At 36.0% G+C, this 20,078-nt stretch overlaps 1 protein-coding gene and 1 long non-coding RNA gene across 3 annotated transcripts in view; both read left to right on the top strand.

Annotated features, from left to right (window-relative positions):
- Nucleotides 1-20,078, top strand: part of EPC2 (enhancer of polycomb homolog 2) — a 105,732-nt gene that overhangs the window by 15,877 nt on the left and 69,777 nt on the right. The gene's annotated exons all lie outside the window — the stretch shown is intronic.
- Nucleotides 1-20,078, top strand: part of LOC309631159 — a 39,698-nt gene that overhangs the window by 15,409 nt on the left and 4,211 nt on the right. Inside the window, exon 2 of the long non-coding RNA XR_014246112.1 lies at nt 1-20,078. This exon is cut by the window's left edge and continues 10,043 nt beyond it. This is a non-coding gene — a long non-coding RNA (uncharacterized lncRNA).

Below are 20,078 nucleotides of genomic sequence, written 5' to 3'. Positions count from 1 at the left end.
TTGATTAAATCATTGGCCATTGGTAATTGATCTACATTCTGCCACTCCTCTCCCTTGCCCAGAGGTCAGGGGAGTGGGTCTGAAAGTTCCAACCCTCTAATCATGTGATTGGTCCTCCTGGCAACCAGCTCTCATCCTTAGGTGCTTTCCAAATGTCACTTCATTAACATAAACTCAGTGGTGTTTAAAAGGGATTTGCTAGGAATATCAAGACACTTTTATTAGTCTTATCACTAAGGAAATTCCAAGGGTTTTAGGAGCTCTGTGCCACGAATGGGACAAAGACCAGATATATATTTCTTGTCTTAAATCTCAATATTACAGTATTACATGTAATTTTCAAAGAATTAGAATTTATCTATGTTATATATAGTGACATTATCTTAGCCAGAATTTTGTATTTGGCAGATATTTTTGTAAAATAGTTTTATTGAGGTATGATTGACACATAAACTGCACATACTTAACGTGTACAGTTTGGAAAGTGTTTACATCTGTATACACCTGTGAAGCTATTACTACTGTCAAGAGAATAAACATATTCATCACCTCCAATAATTGTTTCCTCATGTCCCTTTATAAGCCCCCTCCCACTTCAGGCAAACACTGATCTGATTTCTATCACTGTAGATTAGTGGCTGCGTTTTCTAGACTTTTATGTGAATGAGATCATACAGTGTGTTTTCTTTTTTGGTCTGGCTTCTTTTACTCAGCATAGTTGTTTTGAGATTCATACATATTTTAGCATGTATCAATATTCATTTTTATTGCTGAATAGTGTTCCAGTTTATGGACATACCACAGTTTATCCATTCACCTGTTCATTGAATTTTGGCTATGACAGATAAGGCTGCTATGAACATTTGTGTATGTACATCTGCTTTCATTTGTTTTGGGTAAATAATACCTAGCGGGTGAAATGGCTTGAATGTATGGTCGGTAAATTTAAAACGTTTCATTAAAAAAAAAAAAAAAAAAAGCTGTCAAACTGTTTTCCAGAGTGGTTATACCATAGCGGTACCTTTTGTGAGATGTTTACATAGTTTAGAACCTTGCTACTCAAAGTTTGGTCTGTGGATTTGGTGTTACCTGGGAGCTCCTTAAAATTGCAGAATTTCATACTCCATCCTACAGCCTGTTGAATCAGAATGTGCATTTTATGTAGATCCTTAGGTGGTTCAGATGCACATTAGAATTTGAGAGCTCTGGTTTAGAGCTGTAGTTCTCAACCTGCTCCACTCTCCACCCCTCCTTTTTTTTTTTTTTTGCTATAACCACTTGAGGGCTTTGACACTTCTGTGAAATTCTCAAATGTGGCTGGGAGATGGAGGAAGGTTTTTAAAAGTCTTGACAGATAATATTGATAAATTTGAAATGTTCTGTCCCTCTCAGATGATTGCTTTCTGGTGATTTGCTTATGGCAATAAAGTGTTTTTGCCTGTTGCCCATTTCAGATTTGGTAGTTTCAGGAGGAATTGCTTCCCAGGCATTTTTCTAGTGTAGAGCTCTCTAGTTTGGCACAATTTCTTGTGGGTAAGAGATACTCATTTTCTTTCTGTGTAATTTATCTGGTGAATGGTCGATTTGCTAGCATTTTTTCCCCCTAATGTTCTTATTTTTCTTTTTCATAACCAGTGGTCTAATTTTTGGTTATTTTCATATATAGGTATCTTGAAATTTTCAGTATGGGTTATCTATCTACTCTTAGTATTCAAGGGATGCAAAATAATATCAGAAGTTGACTGTTAATCGATAAATTAACTCAATATCAAATAATGCCTTTTAAAGCCGAATATCCATCATTTGTTTTGCCTGCTGTTTTGAATTTTTTTCTACTACTACTCATCCTCATTTATTGTGTGAATATTTAAGACCAAGCCACATTGATGTTAGTGTCACCTTCCTAAATTAGTGTTGATGTTGAAGGTCATGGTCTTAATAAGCATTAGAAAATTCTCAATTTAAAACAAGGTTTCCGGACTTCCCTGGTGGTCCACTGGTAAGACTCCACGCTTCCAGTGCAGGGGGCACGGGTTCGATCCCTGGTCGGGGAACTAAGATCCCACGTGCTGCACCACAGGGCCAAAAAATAAAAATTCTAAAAATAAATACATAAAATGAGGTTTCAAAACCCACAATTAGATAACAAGAGAGTAAACATTTACTTTATCAAGTAGAACAAGTTAGTGATGTATAACTTTAAATTGTTTTCCAAAAGTTGATTTGTTAGACATTCTAGAATTATAATGCTTGTGATAAAATATTTCTACACAATAAGATTGCTTTCACTTTTTCACTTCTGTTTAAGGTATGAGTTACTCAGGCCAGTAAAGCCCCTTACCCCATTTCTTCTTTACATCCCCACAAGCAGTTAAGGGAGAAAGAGAAGCAATGAGTGATTCAGTTCTTAATCATTTAAAATTTAACACAGCTGTTTTTCAGAAGAGACAAATCTTTACCCTGTTATTAAATTCTAAAAGGAATTTATTGCAAATGGGCACTTATCTGTTTCATTGATAAATGCCTTTATTTTTTATTTTTTTATAAATTTATTTTTGGCTGCGGAGGGGTGGGGTGGGGGTCTTCCTTGCTGCGCGCGGGCTTTCTCCAGTTGCAGCGAGCGGGTGCTACTCTTCATTGCGGTGGCTCCTCTTGTCGCAGAGCACGGACTCTAGGCACGCGGGCTTCAGTAGTTGCAGCACGCAGACTCAGTAGTTGCGGCTCACGAGCTCAGTAGTTGTGGCTCATGGGCTTAGTTGCTCCGCTTCATGTGGGACCTTCCTGGACCAGGGGTCGGACCCATGTCCTCTGCATTGGCAGGCAACCACTGCGCCACCAGGGAAGTCCCGATAAATGCCTTTAAATACAGTTTTACAGGAAAAAAAGAACAGAAACATTAATAATGTGACTGTTTATTTTATTGATTTTTAGCTAAAGCTGATTATTTCTTTGGGAGGCAAAGTTAATGAAGTACCTGCAAGTTTACTTACAAAGGCAGTATTTAGAATACTAGAGGAGTGGATGGCTAGTATGTGCTTTAGGCTCGTGTTTTTCAGAATTTCTGTGGTGAAAGACCAGTTGTTTTTTCTAAATTTTAATTCATTGCTTGCTAATACTTTTCTCAAGTGTAAGGAAAATGAGTTACTAGAAAAGTTAAACGAAAAATGTGGAAAATACGACTCCTTTTTTAAATTAATTTTAAGGCATAAAATTACTGTCAAAATGCTTCAGAACTTTCTAAATGCTTATTCTAAATTTCTGTACCACAATCTGAGTACCACTGCTTTAGACTGGTGGTTCCCACAGATTTATTATCACATTGGAACTTGTTAGAAATGTAAGTTGTCTGGTTCTATCCCAGACCTACTGAATCAGAAAATTCTGGTAGTTTTGCTAAGCAATCTGTTTTGAAACAAGACCAACAGATGATTCTGAAACACACTGAAGTTTGAGAGCCACTGCCTTGGCCTTTTTCCTAAAATGCTGATTAACTGGGCTTTTTTAGGTGGAACTGGATAGTGTTTAAATTCTTGAGTGCCAACTATTAAGTAAAAGAATGAAATATAGGGTTGGTTACAAAATTAAATCTGTCGCGGATTCTTACAAAATAACACATGTAATTAAAGTAAAGATTGAAATGTTTGATGTGCTAAATGAATAAAGAGAAGATTCTGGTGTTTTGATACCAGGATTATGGATCACATAATTAAAATTATTTTGATAGAGTTGAAAAGCTTGACAGTGGTCTCACCTAGATGAAGACTTTGTTGATCAAAACTCTTCATGGTTGTTAAGACCTCAGGGTTGCATAGCAACTGATTCAAACAGCTGTAAGTTGGATGTGTTTCAGTATATATTCATAGGAACTAGAACATTGTTATATTTCAGTGTTTGAAATGGGGTCTTTGTCTTGATTAATCTATTTTATCTTCATTGTCCCGTTGTTTGTAACTAGGAGATAGAAATACAGTTGATTTTTGTATATTGATTTTGTATCCTGCAATATTGCTAAACTCACTAATTTTAGAAGGTTTGTTTGTAGATTCCTTTGGGTTTCCTACTTAGAAGATCAGATGGGTCTGTGAATAAAGACAGTTTTACATCTTCTTTTCCCAGTCTGGGTGCTTGCTCACTCCATCTTTCTGCCTGCCTGCCTGCCTGCCTGCCTCCTGTCTGGTGATTACACTGACTAGAACCTCCAGAACAATATTGAATAGAAGTGTTGAGAGCAGATATCCCTGTCTTATTCCTACTTTTAGGGAAGAAGTATTCAGTATTTCAATTAATTATGATGATGTAGTTTTTTTGTAGATGCCTTTGATCAGGTTGAAGAAATTCCCTTTTATTTTTAGTTTTCTGAGAATCTTTGGAGTGGATGTTGGATTTTATAAATGCTTTTTCTATGTACATAGATGATCATACAGCTTTTCTTTGATTTATTATTATGGTGATTACATTGATTTTCAGTGTAAACCAGTGCTGCATTCCTGGGATAAACCCCGTTTGGTCATGTGTTGTCCTTTTAATAAATCATTGGATTTAATTTGCTAAATTTTCTTTTTTTTTTATTTTTTTATTATTTATTTATTTGGTTGCACTGGGTCTTAGTTGTGGCAGGTGGGCTCCCTAGTTGCGTCTCCAGGACTCTTTAGTTGTGGCATGCGAACTCCCAGCCACGGCATGCATGTGGGATCTAGCTCCCCGACCAGGGATTGAACTCCGGCCCCCTGCATTGGGAGCACAGAGTCCCATCCACTGCACCACCAGGGAAGTCCCAATTTGCTAAATTTTTGTTTAGAATGATTACTTGTATGTTCATAAGGGATATTTGTAGTTTTCTTTTCTTGTAATGTCTTTTTCTGATTTTTGGTATCAGAGTAATACTGGCTTCATAGAATGAGTTTGGAAGTATTCCTTGCACTTTGGTATCTCGGAAAATTTTTTTGTAGAGTTGGTATTATTTCCTCTTCAAATATCTGGTAGAATTCACCAGTGAAGCCATCTGTCTCTAGGTTTTTCTGTGTATGAAGGTTTTTAACTACAGTTGGATTTCTTTAATAGACGTAAGATTATTCAGGTTACCTATTTCTTCCTGAATGAGCTTTGGCAATTTGTTTCTTTCAAGCAGTTTGTCCTTTTCATCTAATTGACAAGTTTATTGGCATAGATCTGTTCATAATATTCTCTAGGATGATGTCTCTCTTGTTTCTGACATTGGTAAATTGTGTCTTCTCACTTTTTCCCTCATTGATCTGACTAGAAGTTTATCAATTTTATTGATTTTGTTAAAGAATCAACTTTTGGTTTCATTGATTTTTCTCTGTTGATCGTCTTTGTATTTCATTGATTTTCATTTTGATCTTGATTATTTCCTTTCTTCAGAGTTTACTTTGGGCTTAATTTGCTTTGTTTTTCTAGTTTTTTAAGGTGGAAGCTAATGTCATTGTTACGAGACATTTCTTTTACAATGTTTAGGAGCTATAAATTTTTTCCAGAGTGCTTCTTCAGCAGCATCTCACAACCTGTTTTTTTTTTTTTATTATTCAGTTTAAGATGCCTTCTAATTGCCATTTGATTTCTTCTTTGATTCTTTTTTTTTTTTAATTATTTATTTGTTTATTATTTATTTTTGGCTGCATTGGGTCTTTGTTGCTGCACGCGGGCTTTCTCTAGTTGTGGCAAGCGGGGGCTACTCTTTGTTGCAGTGCGTGGGCTTCTCATTGCGGTGGCTTCTCTTGTTGTGGAGCATGGGCTCTAGGTGCGCGGGCTTCAGTAATTGTGGCATGTGGGCTCAGTAGTTGTGGCTCACGGGCTCTAGAGCGCATGCAGTCTCAGTAGTTGTGGCGCACGGGCTTAGTTGCTCTGCAGCATGTGGGATCTTCCCGGACCAGGGCTCGAACCTGTGTCCACTGCATTGGCAGGCGGATTCTTAACCACTGCTCTGCCAGGGAAGCCCTCTTCTTTGATTCTTGAGTTATTTAGAACTCTGTTATGTAGTTTCCAAATACTTAGTGGTTTCACAGAGATCATTCTGTTAGCAATTTCTAACTTAATTCCACTGTGAGAACATAGTTTGTGTGATTTGAATTCTTGTAAATTTTTTGTAATGTAGTTTAGACTATATCCTGTCTTGGTAAATGTTCCCTGTAATTGTGAAAAGAAGATGTTGCTGCCTTTGATGGATGGAGCATTCTGTAAAAAGTCAGGTCAAGTTAGCTGGTAGTGTTGTTCTTTTGTTGTTTTATTTATTATTGAGAGTGTGGTATTGAAATCTCTAACGTGGATTTATCTATTTATCCTTGAAGTTTTATTCGTTTTACTTTATTTTACTTTTTAACATTTTAAAAAAATTTTATTTCTTTTATTTATTTATTTTTGGCTGCGTTGGTCTTTGTTGCTGCGCACTGGCTTTCTCTAGTTGCGGTGAGCCGGGGCTACTCTTCTTTGCGGTGCGCAGGCTTCTCATTGCGGTGGCTTCTCTTGTTGCGGAGCATAGGCTCTAGGTGCACGGGCTTCAGTAGTTGTGGCTTGCAGGCTGTAGACTAGAGCGCAGGCTCAGTAGTTCTGGCGCACAGGCTTAGTTGCTAGGTGGCATGTGGGCTCTTCCCGGACCAGGGCTTGAATCCGTGTCCCCTGCATTGGCAGGCGCATTCTTAACCACTGTGCCACCAGGGAAGCCCTGTATTCGTTTTAATTTCATGTATCTTGAAGCTCTGTTATTAGGTGCATAGATGGGTTGGGTTGTAATGTCCTCTTGACTAATTGATCCATTTAAGCATTATGAAATAAACTTCTTAATCCCTGGTGACAGTCTTTGCTCTTAAATTTATGTTGGATGTTAATACGGTCATAATAAGTCTCTTTGATTAGTGTTAGTATGGTGTATCTTTTTCCATTAAAAAATTTTTAACTTGTTTATGTCTTTATGTTTAAAGTACATTTCTTGTAGGCAGCCTATAAATTGGGTCTTAATTTTTTTAATCCAGTCTGGCAATTTCTGTTTCTTAATTATCGTGTTGAGACCATTTACGTTTAATATGATTTTTTTTTTTAATTAAGGCTTTATTATTCTTTTCTTTTTTTAACATCTTTATTGGAATATAATTGCTTTACAATGTTGTGTTAGTTTTTGCTGTATAACAAAATGAATCAGCTATACGTATACATATATCCTCACATCCCCTCCCTCTTGTGTCTCCCTATCCCACCCTTCTAGGTGGTCATTTTTAGAGCAGTTTTATGTTCACAGAAAAATTGAGGGAAAGATACAGAGATTTCCCATATACTCCCTGTCCCCACAAGTGCATAGCCTCCCCCATTATCAACATCTCCCACCAGAATAGTACAATTTGTTACAGTGTTACACTTTTTACTATTAATGGGCCTACATTGACAAATCATAAATGTCCAAAGTCCACAGTTTACATTACAGTTCATTCTTGGTGAATTCTGTGGATTTGAACAAGTGTATGATGTGTATCCATCATTATGGTATCGTAAGAGTGTTTTCACTGCCCTAAAAATCCTCTGTGTTTTTATTGCTTCCCTCCATCCCCCTTCAACCACTGATCTTTTTACTGTCTCCATTGTTTTGCATTTTCCAGAATGTCATATTGTTGGAACCAATTGTTTCAACTCTTTTGCCAGATTTTTGTTGTTGTTGCTTCAGGTGTAAGGGTAAATTCATTCCCTCTCCCCCTTTTTTTTTTTTGCAATTTTTTATTGTGATAAAAATTCACGTAACATTCACATAATATTTAATTCACCATATTAAAGTGTACAGTTCAGTGGTTTTTAGTACATTCACAATGTTGTGCAATGTCACAGCTGTCTTATTCCAGAACACTTCCATCACCCTAAAAAGAAACCCTATACCCATTAATCACTCTCCATCATACTTGTTCACCAGCCCCCTCCTTGATAACCGCTAATATACTTTCTTTATGCATTTGCCTATTTCTGAACATTTCCTATAAATGGAATCATACAATATGTGGTCTTTTGTATCTGACTTCTTTCACATAGTATAATGTTTTAAAGGTTCATCCATGTTGTGGCATACGTCAGTATTTCACTTCTTCTTATAGCTGAATGATATCCACTGTATTTATTTCATCTCTGTTAGAGTGGAAGTTAGCTGCTGAAGCCTTTTAACTGGTTTCTGCTGCTGCTTTTATCTCCCAGAGTCCATATTTGACCTCGGCAGGTGATTTTAATATGCTGTCAGGACTGAGAATCAGAAAGTTAGTTCTAGAAGAGAAGCAGGTTTAATTAGAATAGGATAAGGACTTATCTAGAGTCCTTTTTTCTTTGTCTTCCTCCATCTTTTTTTTGATCATGAAAGGGATCAGTTTAAGTGGTTTTAAAGATTAGCACTGGTTGCTTTTTTGTAGTAGTATTCTTTGAGTAAATTGTGGAAAATGTAGAGAAGAAAATAGAGACCAACTACAGTTTCACTACCTAATACTTTGACACATTTCTTTCCAGCTTTTTTGCTTTTTAATTCTGCATTTATGCATGCTGTCACCTGTTATTCTATTTACTTCACTATATTTGAGATTATCTTCAATATGTGATTTTGTTGCATGCTTTTTCTACTTAATGTGTAAGCATTTTCAGGTCATTAAACTGTTTTGCAAAAAGTTTTAAATGGCAGTGTGTAAGTTTATCATGCATATACTAAACTATAATTATGCCAGTATTGGAGATAATAAGGTTTTTTCCAGTTTTACTTATAATTATTGTGTAAGTAATAGATTAACTGTTAGAAAGTTTTTGAAGGCTTAGAAACATATTACCAAACTGTTCTCCAGACCATACCAACTTACACTTTAACACATTCACTAGCACTCATTCTTGAAAGTGTCTGTTTTACTCACCACAATTTCACCAGCGTTGTGAATAATAATTGCCTTACCAGCATGTTTTGTTTACATTAAATTTTTGTTTACATCAAAGGTTATTTTTTCTAGATTTTAAAAATCAATTTCATTGAAGTATAATTTACATACAGTGTAAAGCATTTATTTATTTATTTATTAAAATTATAAATTTATTTATTTTTGGTTGCATTGGGTCTTTGTTGCTGCGTGGGCTTTCTCTAGTTGTGGCAAGCGTGGGCTACTTTGTTGTGGTGCATGGGCTTCTCATTGCGGTGGCTTCTCTTTGTTGCGGAGCACGGGCTCTAGGCACGCGGGCTTCAGTAGTTGTGGCATGTGGGCTCAGTAGTTGTGGCTCCCGGGCTCTAGAGTGCAGGCTCAGCCATTGTGGCGCATGGGCTTAGTTGCTTCGTGGCATGTGGGATCTTCCTGGACCAGGGATCGAACCCGCGTTCCCTTCAATGGCAGGCAGATTCTTAACCGCTGCGCCACCAGGGAAGTCCCCCATTTATTTATTTTTTTTATAATTTATGTTATTTTTTTGGCTGCGTTGGGCTTCCGTTGCTGCGCGTGGGCTTTCTCTAGTTGTGGCGAGTGGGGGCTACTCTTCCTTGCGGTGCGCGTGCTTCTCACTGCAGTGGCTTCTCTTGTTGCGGAGCACGGGCTCTAGGCATGCGGGCTTCAGTAGTTGTGGCACGTGGGCTCAGTAGTTGTGGCACCTGGGCTTAGTTGCTCCGCGTCATGTGGGATCTTCCCAGACCAGGGCTCAAACCCTTGTCCTCTGCATTGGCAGGCAGATTCTTAACCACCGCGCCACCAGGGAAGCCCAAGCATTTATTTATTTTTTAATTTTATTTTATTTGACCGTGCCATGTGGCATGCAGGATCTTAGTTCCCCAACCAGGGATCGAACCTGTGTCCCCGACCATGGAAGTACGGAATCCTAACCACTGGACCGCCAGGGAATTACCGTGAAGAATTTATTTTGTTTATGGTTTTGTGTTTTAATAAACAAATATACCTGTGTAACCACCATCCCAAACAAGGAATAGAACGTTTTCATTCCCCACAGAAGTTCCATTTAACCTATTTGCAGTCATATCTTCCACCCCCTTTTCAGGCAGCTACTGATCTGATTTCAGTCACTATAGATTAGTTTTGCCTGTTCTCAAACTTCATATGAAGGGAACCATACAGAATGTAGCTGCTTGTATCTCACTGTTGCTTGTTGTACTGTTGAGATTCATCTATGTAGTATATATGATTAGTTTGTCTCCCCCACCTCCCTCTTTTTCTTTTAACTGAGTAGCATTCTTTTGAATGAATGTATTTACTTTACTCACCTGTTAATGTGCGTTTTTATTGTTTCAGTTTTTGGCTCTTTTGAGTAAAATTGCAGTTAACGTTCATGTGCAGGTTGTTTGTGGACATGCATTTCACTTCTCAGGTACACACTTAGCAGTAGGATTGCTGGGTCATGTGATAAGTGTATATTTATAAGAACCTACCCAACAGTTTACAAAGTGGTGATACCTTTTGACCCTTCCACCAGCAGTTGATGTTGTCAGTTTCTTAATTTTAGTCATTTTGTGGGTGTGTAGTCAAAACTGTCTGTGATTTTATTTTGCGTTTTCCTGATACAAAGATGTTGAACATTTTTTAAAGTGTTTATTGGTCATTCCTGCATCTTCTTTTGTGAAATATCTGTTTAAATCATTGGCTCATTTTCTTTTAAAATTGGGTTGTTTTGGGGACTTCTCTGGCAATTCAGTCGTTAAGACTCTGTGCTCCCAGTGCAGGGGGCACAGGTTCGATCCCTGGTTGGAAAACTAAGATCCCGCATGCTGCAATCTGCGGCCAAAAAAAAACAAATTGGGTTGTTTTGTTATTGTTGAGTTATAAGAGTTATTTATATATTCTGCATACAAGGCCTCTCACATACTTACTGTGAATATTTTTTCCCCCAGTCTGGCTTGTCTTTTTATTTCCTTAAGAATGTATTTTGAATAGCACAATATTTGAGTTTTGAGCAAGTCCAGCTTATCAATTCTTTCACTTATAATGTGTTTTGTTTTATGTTCTAAGAAATCTTACCCAAACCCAGGGTCACTAAGATTTTTCTCCTATGTTTTCTTGTAGATGTTTTACAAGTTTAGGCTTTGTGTTTAGGTCTGTGACCTTTTTTTTTTGTAAACACAGATTCCTAGAATCTTCTCCCAGAGATCCCGGTTTAATAGGTCTGGGGTGGAGTCAAAGAATCTAGTTTTTTGTTTTGTTTTTTTAAATTTATTTGGTTGTGGCAGGTGAGTTCCTTAGTTGTGGCTTGCAGGCTCCTTAGTTGCAGCACGTATGCTCCTTAGTTGCGTCCGGCGGGCTCCTTAGTTGTGGCATGCGAACTCTTAGTTGCGGCATGCATGTGGGATCTACTTCCCTGACCAGGGATTGAACCCGGGCCCCCTGCAATGGGAGCTCAGAGTCTTAACCACTGTGCTACCAGAGAAGTCTCTGTGACCTAATTTTGAGTTAATTTTTGTGTATAGTTTGAGGTAGGAGTATAGGCTTATTTTTTTCCAAACTGACGTCCAGACAGTTTGTTGACAAGACTATCCTTACCCCCATTCAGTTCCCTCATTAATTGGCACCTTTGTCTAAAATTCATTATGTGTATGTATGTATGTGGGTCTATGTTTAGACTTCTTTTCCATTGCTTTATATGTACATTCTTAGGCTGGTAACACACTGTTTTGAATAATTTAGCTTTATATTTTGTAATGTAGCTTGTAATCAGATTGTGTATGTTCTTCAAACTTCTTTTCTTTCAAGATTATTTTGGCTATTTCTTTTGCCTTTCCATATGAATTTTAGAATCAGCTTGTCCATTTCTGTAAAAAAAAAAAAAAAAGAAAAAAAAAAAAAGCCTGTTGGGGTTTTGATTGGGATTGTGTTGAGTCTCTAGATGAATTTTGGGGGAAATTTTACACAAGTAAATTTTTTGAACAGTATTGAACCTTCCAATTCATGAGCATACTACATCTCTCCATTTATGTTGATGTGCAAGTTTTACACATATTTTGTTAAACCTGTCTGTAAATATTTAGTGGTTTAACGCTGTTGTAAATGGTAATTGCTTTTTATTTTTATTTTTTAGTTGGTAGTATATAGAGATACAATTGAGTTATTAATATTGACTTGCAGTCTTGTTAAGTTCACTTTTTTGTTCTAGTAGCTCTGTTGAGATTCCCTAGGATTTTCTCCCTACATGATCATATTATGTGCAGTTTTCCTTCTTTTTTTCCAGTCTGCCTGCCCTTATTTCTTTTTCTTTCCTCACTGCAGTGGCTAGAAACTCAGGGAAAATGTGGCCTAGAAGTGGTGAGAATAGACCTTTTAGGCTTGTTTTTGCTCTTAGGGGGAAGGAATTCAGTCTTTGACCATTAACTATGATGGTCTGTAGGTTTTCCTTTGTGCTGCCTGCCCTTTATCAGATTGAGGACATCTTTTTCTTGCTTTCAGTGAATTTTTTCTTATGAATGGGTGTTTAAAAAAGATTTTGAATTGTCAAATTTTCTAATTTTTTTTTGCTTTTGTTCTCAAAAATTTCGCTACTATTAATATTGCACTTTAACGATATGTTTTAATAAAAACGAGAAACTTTTATCCTTGACAATGTGCTGTGGACTATTCTGAACACCTTATTAACTTATATAATCATCACAACAATCCTTTGAAGTGTATATGGTCTAAGTTTTACGGATAAGCTTCAAATCATTATTTTTGAAAAGAATGTAAATTTCTTTCCCAATCCCCTTCATTGTAGACATATGAATACTCATTTCTAATAAATGAGGTTTGTTTTTTCTCTTTGTGTTCTAATTTGGGTTCTCTTCACACTGTCATTAATTTTGATTATTTTTAGAGCATGTGAAACATAAACAGGGTTCTAAAATTAAGAACTGTTAAAGGGTATATGCTCAGAGAATTGTCACTCCCTCCTTATCCCTTTTACTCCATTCGTAATATCCTATTCTTTGTAATTCTTAACCAATTTATGATCAATTTTGTGAAAGTTCCATGAGTACTTGAGAAGAAGGGGGATTGTGTGTAAAGTTTGATAAATAACTATAAGATCTACCTTATTAAGTTGCTTATTAGGTCCTTGCTTGTTATTTGTCCACTTGATTTGTCTTGTGCTGAGAGTGGTCTTTTTTATATATATAGATTTTATTTAGTTAGTTAGTTAGTTAGTTAGTTTTTGGCTGAGTTGGGTCTTCCGTGGCTGTGCACGGGCTTTCTCTAGCTGCCGAGGGCTTCTCATTGCGGTGGCTTCTCTTGTTGCAGAGCACAGGCTACAGGCGCATAAGCTTCAGTAGTTATGGCACATGGGCTTCAGTAGTTGTGGCTGGCGGGCTCTAGAGTGCAGGATCAGTAGTTGTGGCACACGGGCTTAGTTGCTTCGCGGCATGTGGGATCTTCCCGGACCAGGGCTCAAACCCGTGTCCCCTGCATTGGCAGGTGGCTTCTTAACCACTGCGCCACCAGGGAAGCCCCCTGAGAGTGGTCTTTTAAAATTATTTTTAGTGTATCTTTGTCTGTCTTTGCATATCTGAAGGTTTTTCTTCATGAAATGATTATTTGATCATAAATTATTATCGATATATAGATATTCATAAATGTGTGTAGAAATTCAAAATCTTTGTAATGAATTGTGGGTTTTGGGTCATGCTTAATGCTCTTTGGCTCGAATTCTACTTGTCTGATATTAGGATCTGCATGTCTTTCTTACTGTATTCCATTACCTGATAAACTTTTCTGTTCCTTTTACTCTTTTTCACTCACTCTTTGTGGTGATGGTGGTGGTGGGGTATTTCTTGCATAAAGCATATAATTGAGTCTTTGGTTATGAGACAAGTTGAAAATCTTTTTGTTTTCATAGGTGAGATAAGTCCACTCACATTTATTGATATGACTGAATATGTTTGATCTCAACTCTTTCATAATATTTAATTTTTTTGTATTATGTTATATTGGCTAGTTTCTTTTTTTTATTTTGCTCTCATCTTGTTTTCCTTCTCCCATTTTTAGTTGCATTATTTCTACTTTACTGTGCAGATGTTTGTACATTAGTGCTCCAGCCTTTTCCCTATCTTTGACATATATGTATATATGTGTGTATGTGTGTGTGTATAGTTTTGTTGAAATTTTCCATTCATATCTTGGTTGGATGAATCCAAGATGAAGATGGGCTACACTAGTCATTTGTGGCTGTTGAGCATTTGAAATATGGCTAGTGTGAATTGAGATGTTCTGTACATGTAAAGCACATGTGTTACATACAGGTTTTATAGACTTGGTGTGGAAGAAAAAAATGTAAAATACCTCCATACCTTTTTATATTGATTACATGTTGAAATGATAATGTTTGGATATTTATATTGGCTTAAATAAGATATATTATTAAAATTAATTTCATCCTTTTTCTTTTTACTTTTTTTGGTGTGGCTACTAGAAAATTTAAATGTGTGAGTCACATTTGTGGCTTCCATTACATTTCTTCTGAACAGTACTATTCTAGTAGATTCCTCAAAAGTCCCCTACAGAATTCCCTAAGTACTTTGTGTACCCTTGATACTTAAAGGATAACTTAGCTGGATGTAAAATCCTTGATTCATACTTTATGTTCATTGAGGTTTCTGAAAATGCTGCTCATTGATGCTTTACTTTATGTTATTTTTAAAGTCTGATGTTCATCTGATTCTTTTGGCCTTTTAAGTTATTATTATATATTATTGTTACTATTGTTTGCTTGGAGGCTTTGAGGATTTTTTCATTATTTTTGAAATAAGTTTTATTCAAATATATGTCACAGTCTGTTGTTTTGGGTTACTTTTGCCAGGTACTTGATGAGCTTTTTTTATTGTGGTAAAAAATGCAGAGCCTAAAATTTAGTATCTTAATCATATTTAGGTATACAGTAGTATTAACTGTATGCACAGTGTTATACAACAGATATCTAGCACTTCTCTCATCTTGGAAAACTGAAGCTCTATACCCATTGAACAACAACTTCCCTTCTTCTCCTCCCCCAGCCCCTGGCAACCACCACTCTAAGAATTTGACTACTTTAAACCTCATATAAACAATGCAGTATTTGTCCTTTTGTGACTAGCTTATTTCACTTAGCATAATATTCTCAAGGTTCATGCATGTTGTAGCATGTGTCAGAATGTTCTTCCTTTTTAAGGTTAATATTCCATCATATGTACATACCACATTTTGTTTATTCATTTATCTGTCAATAAACACTTGGGTGTCTTCTACCACTTGGCTATTGTATTATAAATAACACTGCAATAAACATGGGTGTGCAAATATCTCTACGAGATCCTATTTTCAATTCTTTTGGATATATTCCCAGAAATGTGATTACTGGATAATACGGTAGTTCTGTTTTCTAATATTAAGCCTTCTAGTCCATGAACACAGGACATCATTCATTTACTTATGTCTTTCTTAATTTCCTTTGGCAGTGTTCTGTGTTTTTCAATGTACAAGCCTTTCACCTCCTTGGTTACGTTTATTCCTAAGTATTTTGTTCTTTTTGATGCTATTAAGATGGGATTGTTTTCTTAATTTCCATTGCAGATTGTTCACTGTATAGAAATGCAACTGATTTTTGTGTGGTGATCTTCTGTCTTATAACTTTGTTGGATGCGTTTACTAGGTCTAACTTTTTTTTTTTTTTTTAATGTGTGAAATCTTTAAGGTTTTCTACATAAAAGGTCATGTCATTTGTGGGCAGAGACATTTTTACTTCTTCCTTTCCAATTTGGTGTTTCTTTTTCTTGGTAATTGCTCTCCCTAGGAGTTCCAGTATTGTGTCGAATAGAAGTGGCAAAATCAGGCATTCTTGCTTTGTTCCTGATCTTAAAGGAACAGCTTTCAATTTTCCACCATTGAGTATATTGTTAGCTGTGGGCTTTTCATATATGGCCTTTATTGTATTGAGATGATTTTGTTCTGTTCCTAGTTTGTTGAGTGTTTTTATCATGAAAGAGTGTTGAATTTTTTTCAGCATGTCAATTGAAATAATCATGTGGTTTTTGTCCTTCATTCTCTTATTATGGTGTATTACATTAACCAATTTTCATATGTTGAGCATTCTTGCATTGCAGAAATAAATCCCACTTGGTCATGATGTGTAATCATCTTCATGTGTTCAATTTGGTTTACTAGTATTTTGTTGAGGACTTTTGCATTGATATTTATCAGCAATATTGGTCTGTAATATGTTTTTTTGTATTTTTTTCTTTTACTTGTAGTATCCTTCTGCCTCCCCCCTTCCAGTTTTATTGAGATATAATTGATACAAAACATTGTATTAGTTTAAAGTGTACAACATGATGACTTGATATATGTATATGTTGTGAAATGATTACCACAATAAGATTAGTTAACATCTATCACCTCATGTAGTTACTTTTCTTTTTTTCTTGTGAGGAGGACTTTTAAGGTGTACTCTCCTAGCAACTTTCAAATATACAATACTGTATTGTTAACTGTAGTCACCGTGCTGTGTATTAAACCCCCAGGACTTATTAATCTTATAACTGGAATTTTGTACCTTTTGACCACCTTTACCCATTTCCCTATTCCCCACCCTCCTTGTAGTATCTTTGTCTGATTTTAGTATCAAGTTAATACTGGCCTCATAAAATGAGTTTGGAAGTTTTCCCTTCTCTTCAGTTTTTTGGTTTTTTTTTTAAGATTTTGAGAAGGATTGTAGATGAGTCTTTAAATGTTGGTGGAATTCTCTAGTGAAGCCATCTGTTGATGAGCTTTCCTTTGTTGAGAGGTGTTTGATTACTGATTGAATAGATTCAATATCTTTACTGTAGTTCACGGTTTTAATTTTTTCATGATTTAGTCTTGGTAAGCTGTATATTTCTAGAAATTTATGTGTTTCTTCTGAATTATCCAATTTGTTGTTGTATAATTGTAGTAATCTCTTATGATCCCCACCGCACCCCCCACCCCCCACCCCCGCCACCCTCGTGGCATCAGTTTTAATGTCTCTCCTTCAGTTCTGATTTTTGGTATTTGAGTGTTTCTTAGTTCGTGTAGGTAAGGGTTTGTCAATTTTGCCGATCTTTTCAAAACAACTTTTAGTTTTGTTGGTGTTTTTAAAATTTCTCTATTCTTAATTTCATTTATTTCTGGTCTAATCTTTATTATTTCCTTCTACTAACTTTGGGTTTTGTTTGTTCTGTTTCTAGTTCCTTGAGGTGTAAAGTTGGGTTGTTGATTTGAGATCTCTTTTAATGTAGGTAGAAATTTATTGCTATAAACTTCCCTCTTAATATTGCTTTTGCTGCATCCCTTAAGTTTTGTTATGTTGTGTTTTCATCTTCATTTGTCTGTTTTCTAAATTCCTTTGTAATTTCTTTCTTGCCCATTGTTCAAAAGTATGTTGTTCAGTTTCTACATATTTGTGAATTTTCCAGTTTTCCCTTTGTTCTTGATTTCTACTTTAATTCCATTGTGGTTGGAAAAGATACTTGATGTAATTTCAGCCTTCTTAAATTTGTTAAAACTTGTTTTGTGGCCTAACATGTGGTCTGTCCTGGAGAATGTTCTGTGTGAGCTTGAGAAGAATGTGTACTCTGCTGCTGTATGAAGTGTTCTGTTTATGTCTGTTAGGTTCAGGTGGTCTTTGTGTTGTTCAAGCCCTCTGTTTCCTTATTGATATTCTTTCTGGTTAATGTATTCATTATTGAAAGTGGAGTATTGAAATCCCCCTGACTCAATAATTTCAAATGACCTCTCCTTGAGTCCACTAATTCTTTCTTCTGCTTGATCCATTCTGCTGTTGAACCCCTCTGGGTGGATTTTTTTTTTTTTTTTTTCCCCCAATTCAGTTACTGTAATTATCAGGTCCAGATTTTCCATTTGGTCTTTTTTATGTTTTCTATGTCTTTCTTGATATTTGCATTTTGTTCATGCATCATTTTCCTTGATTTTGTTTAGTTGTCTATTTGTGTTCTCTTTTAGTACATTGAACTTTATTAAGACGATTATTTTAAACTTGTATTGTCAGAAAATTCACAGATCTCCATTTCTTTAGGGTCAGTTTCTGGAGATTTATTTTGTTCTTTTGATTGACCCATTTTTTTTCATGTGCCTTTAATTTTTGTTGTAATTTGTGCATTTGAAAAAGTAGCCACCACTCCCAGTCTTTATGAATTGGCTTCGTACAGCCTTTACCAATCAACTCAGGTAGGGAGTCTGGAAACCCCTCAAACCCTTTTTGGAGATACATCTTCTCTGGGCATCTGCACATAATTTCCCAGTTAGAGAGGTTTACTGGTTTCTTTATCAGGATCTTGTTGTAATCTTTTGCTCCCTCTGGTGTTTGTCAGTGGTACTTTAAGTTTTCTGGTGTTGCAACAAGACTCTAAGTTCTTTTTTGTTCTCCACAACCCCCAGGCATCCAAAGAATGCTGGTTCAGTCAGCCTTCTGAGTTAAGTGAGACAGAAGATAGTCCCTTGGTCAACTCCCCAAAAAGCTGGAATGTTAGACACACGTTCCACTCTTCTCTTTCCCTCCCAAGGGAGAAGCTGTGAGCAGAATGTTTTCTCCTGATTGCTCCAAGCAGTATCAAATCTTGTCTGGTTATGCAAGTTCTCGTGTGCCATTTTGCTCCCTGTTGGGCTTTTTTGGATAAGTAGATTCATATCTTTTATCTTAAATACTAGTTCTGTTGCATTTTCTCTTTTTCATTTTGTTCTTTCTTCAAGGACTCCGATTATATGAATGTCATTTGTTCTTTGCCTGTTTTTATATCCTATCATTTTCTTTCTTACTCATTTTAGTTCTTTTTTCACCTTATTTTTATTCTCTTGATTATTTGACAGCCTTTATACAACATACTTATGTCTTTGTTTGAGTACATTTTGCATTGGGTTTCTGGTAATTTTAGTTTTCATCTCTGAGGTAATTGTCTTTTTCTTTCTTTTCTGAGTTCAGTCAACTCTTGCCATTTTTTTTCCCTGAGTTTTTTGCCCCCTTATCTGATTTTAGTTTTTAAGTTTCTTATTCAGGTGATTTTTTTTTTTTTTTTTCATATTCCTAAGTGTTTCTTTCAGGGATATTTAAGTTTGGGACATTCTTAGTTTTCTTCTCCACCTCCACTTTGGAGTAGAGAGAGTTCATTATTAGATGTATAGTTGAATCTCATTTTTGGGGTTTTAATAATAGTAATAGACTTACTAGGTTTTTTTCTGTTCGTTTTTTATAGATTCAGGGTGGTTCACAACATTCCTAGTTCAATGGTGCCATCTTCTGTCTGTGTAGACTGTGTAGCATAATCTGCTTTTGAGGAGTAGGCAGAGAATAGCTTGTCTCGTTCTGGCTCTTTCTAGCTAGTATTTCAAAATCTCCGTCGTTTGGTTTTCTGCAGGATAGGTGAGGTGGTCTCAGTTTTTATCTTTTTCTTCTCTGCAAGGATCTGAAACTTCCTCTTTTGATTTTGATCTCCCAGAATTTTGCGGTATTCTGTTTTGTGCTGATGGCTCATCTCTAATTCAATTTGTTATAGTGGCTTTTTAAGTTTCTTAGTCCTTTACTAGTAAGTTTACTATTATAGTGAGGTAGAGTAGGTAAATGTAGTTATTCAGTCAGGTATCTTTAATTGGGAATTTTGGATGTAAATTTTTAAAACATCAACGAATAATGTTTGACTTTGTATGCAGCCTAACCCAATAGATTCTGAAACCCTACAAGTTGGGGCATGAGCTTGGCAAGATGGAAAAGAGACATACAAATAATGATTCAAATTTCAGTCCTGCTGATTTCCGTCATAGAAATCATAGAGTCTTAGTTTACTCATCTCCAAAAGAAAAAATATTTCTACTCTGTCCCTGTAGGGTTGTGCCTGATACTTATTATACATGACTAGAAGTCATTAATTATTTAGCGTCTTTTAGTTTGCATTTAACGGCTTTTCATGTAATTTCATGTGTTACTAGGAAAAGTATAAAGTACAGAGAAAGTATAATATTTCTAGGGAAACACAAAAAGTGTTTAGGTATAATATGGTAGGTTTCAAAAGGATATTTCAGAATGTCAAAGTAACCATGAGAAGTGATTTTTGTGTATTTTGGTGGAGAGTTCTTTCATTTAAGATGTTAAACTTTGAGGGT

This window comes from Balaenoptera borealis (genome assembly GCF_965194805.1).
Source record: "Balaenoptera borealis genome assembly, chromosome: 6".
In the NCBI taxonomy this organism is placed as follows: Eukaryota; Metazoa; Chordata; class Mammalia; order Artiodactyla; family Balaenopteridae; genus Balaenoptera; species Balaenoptera borealis.
This window is presented reverse-complemented; position numbering and strand designations above follow the sequence as displayed.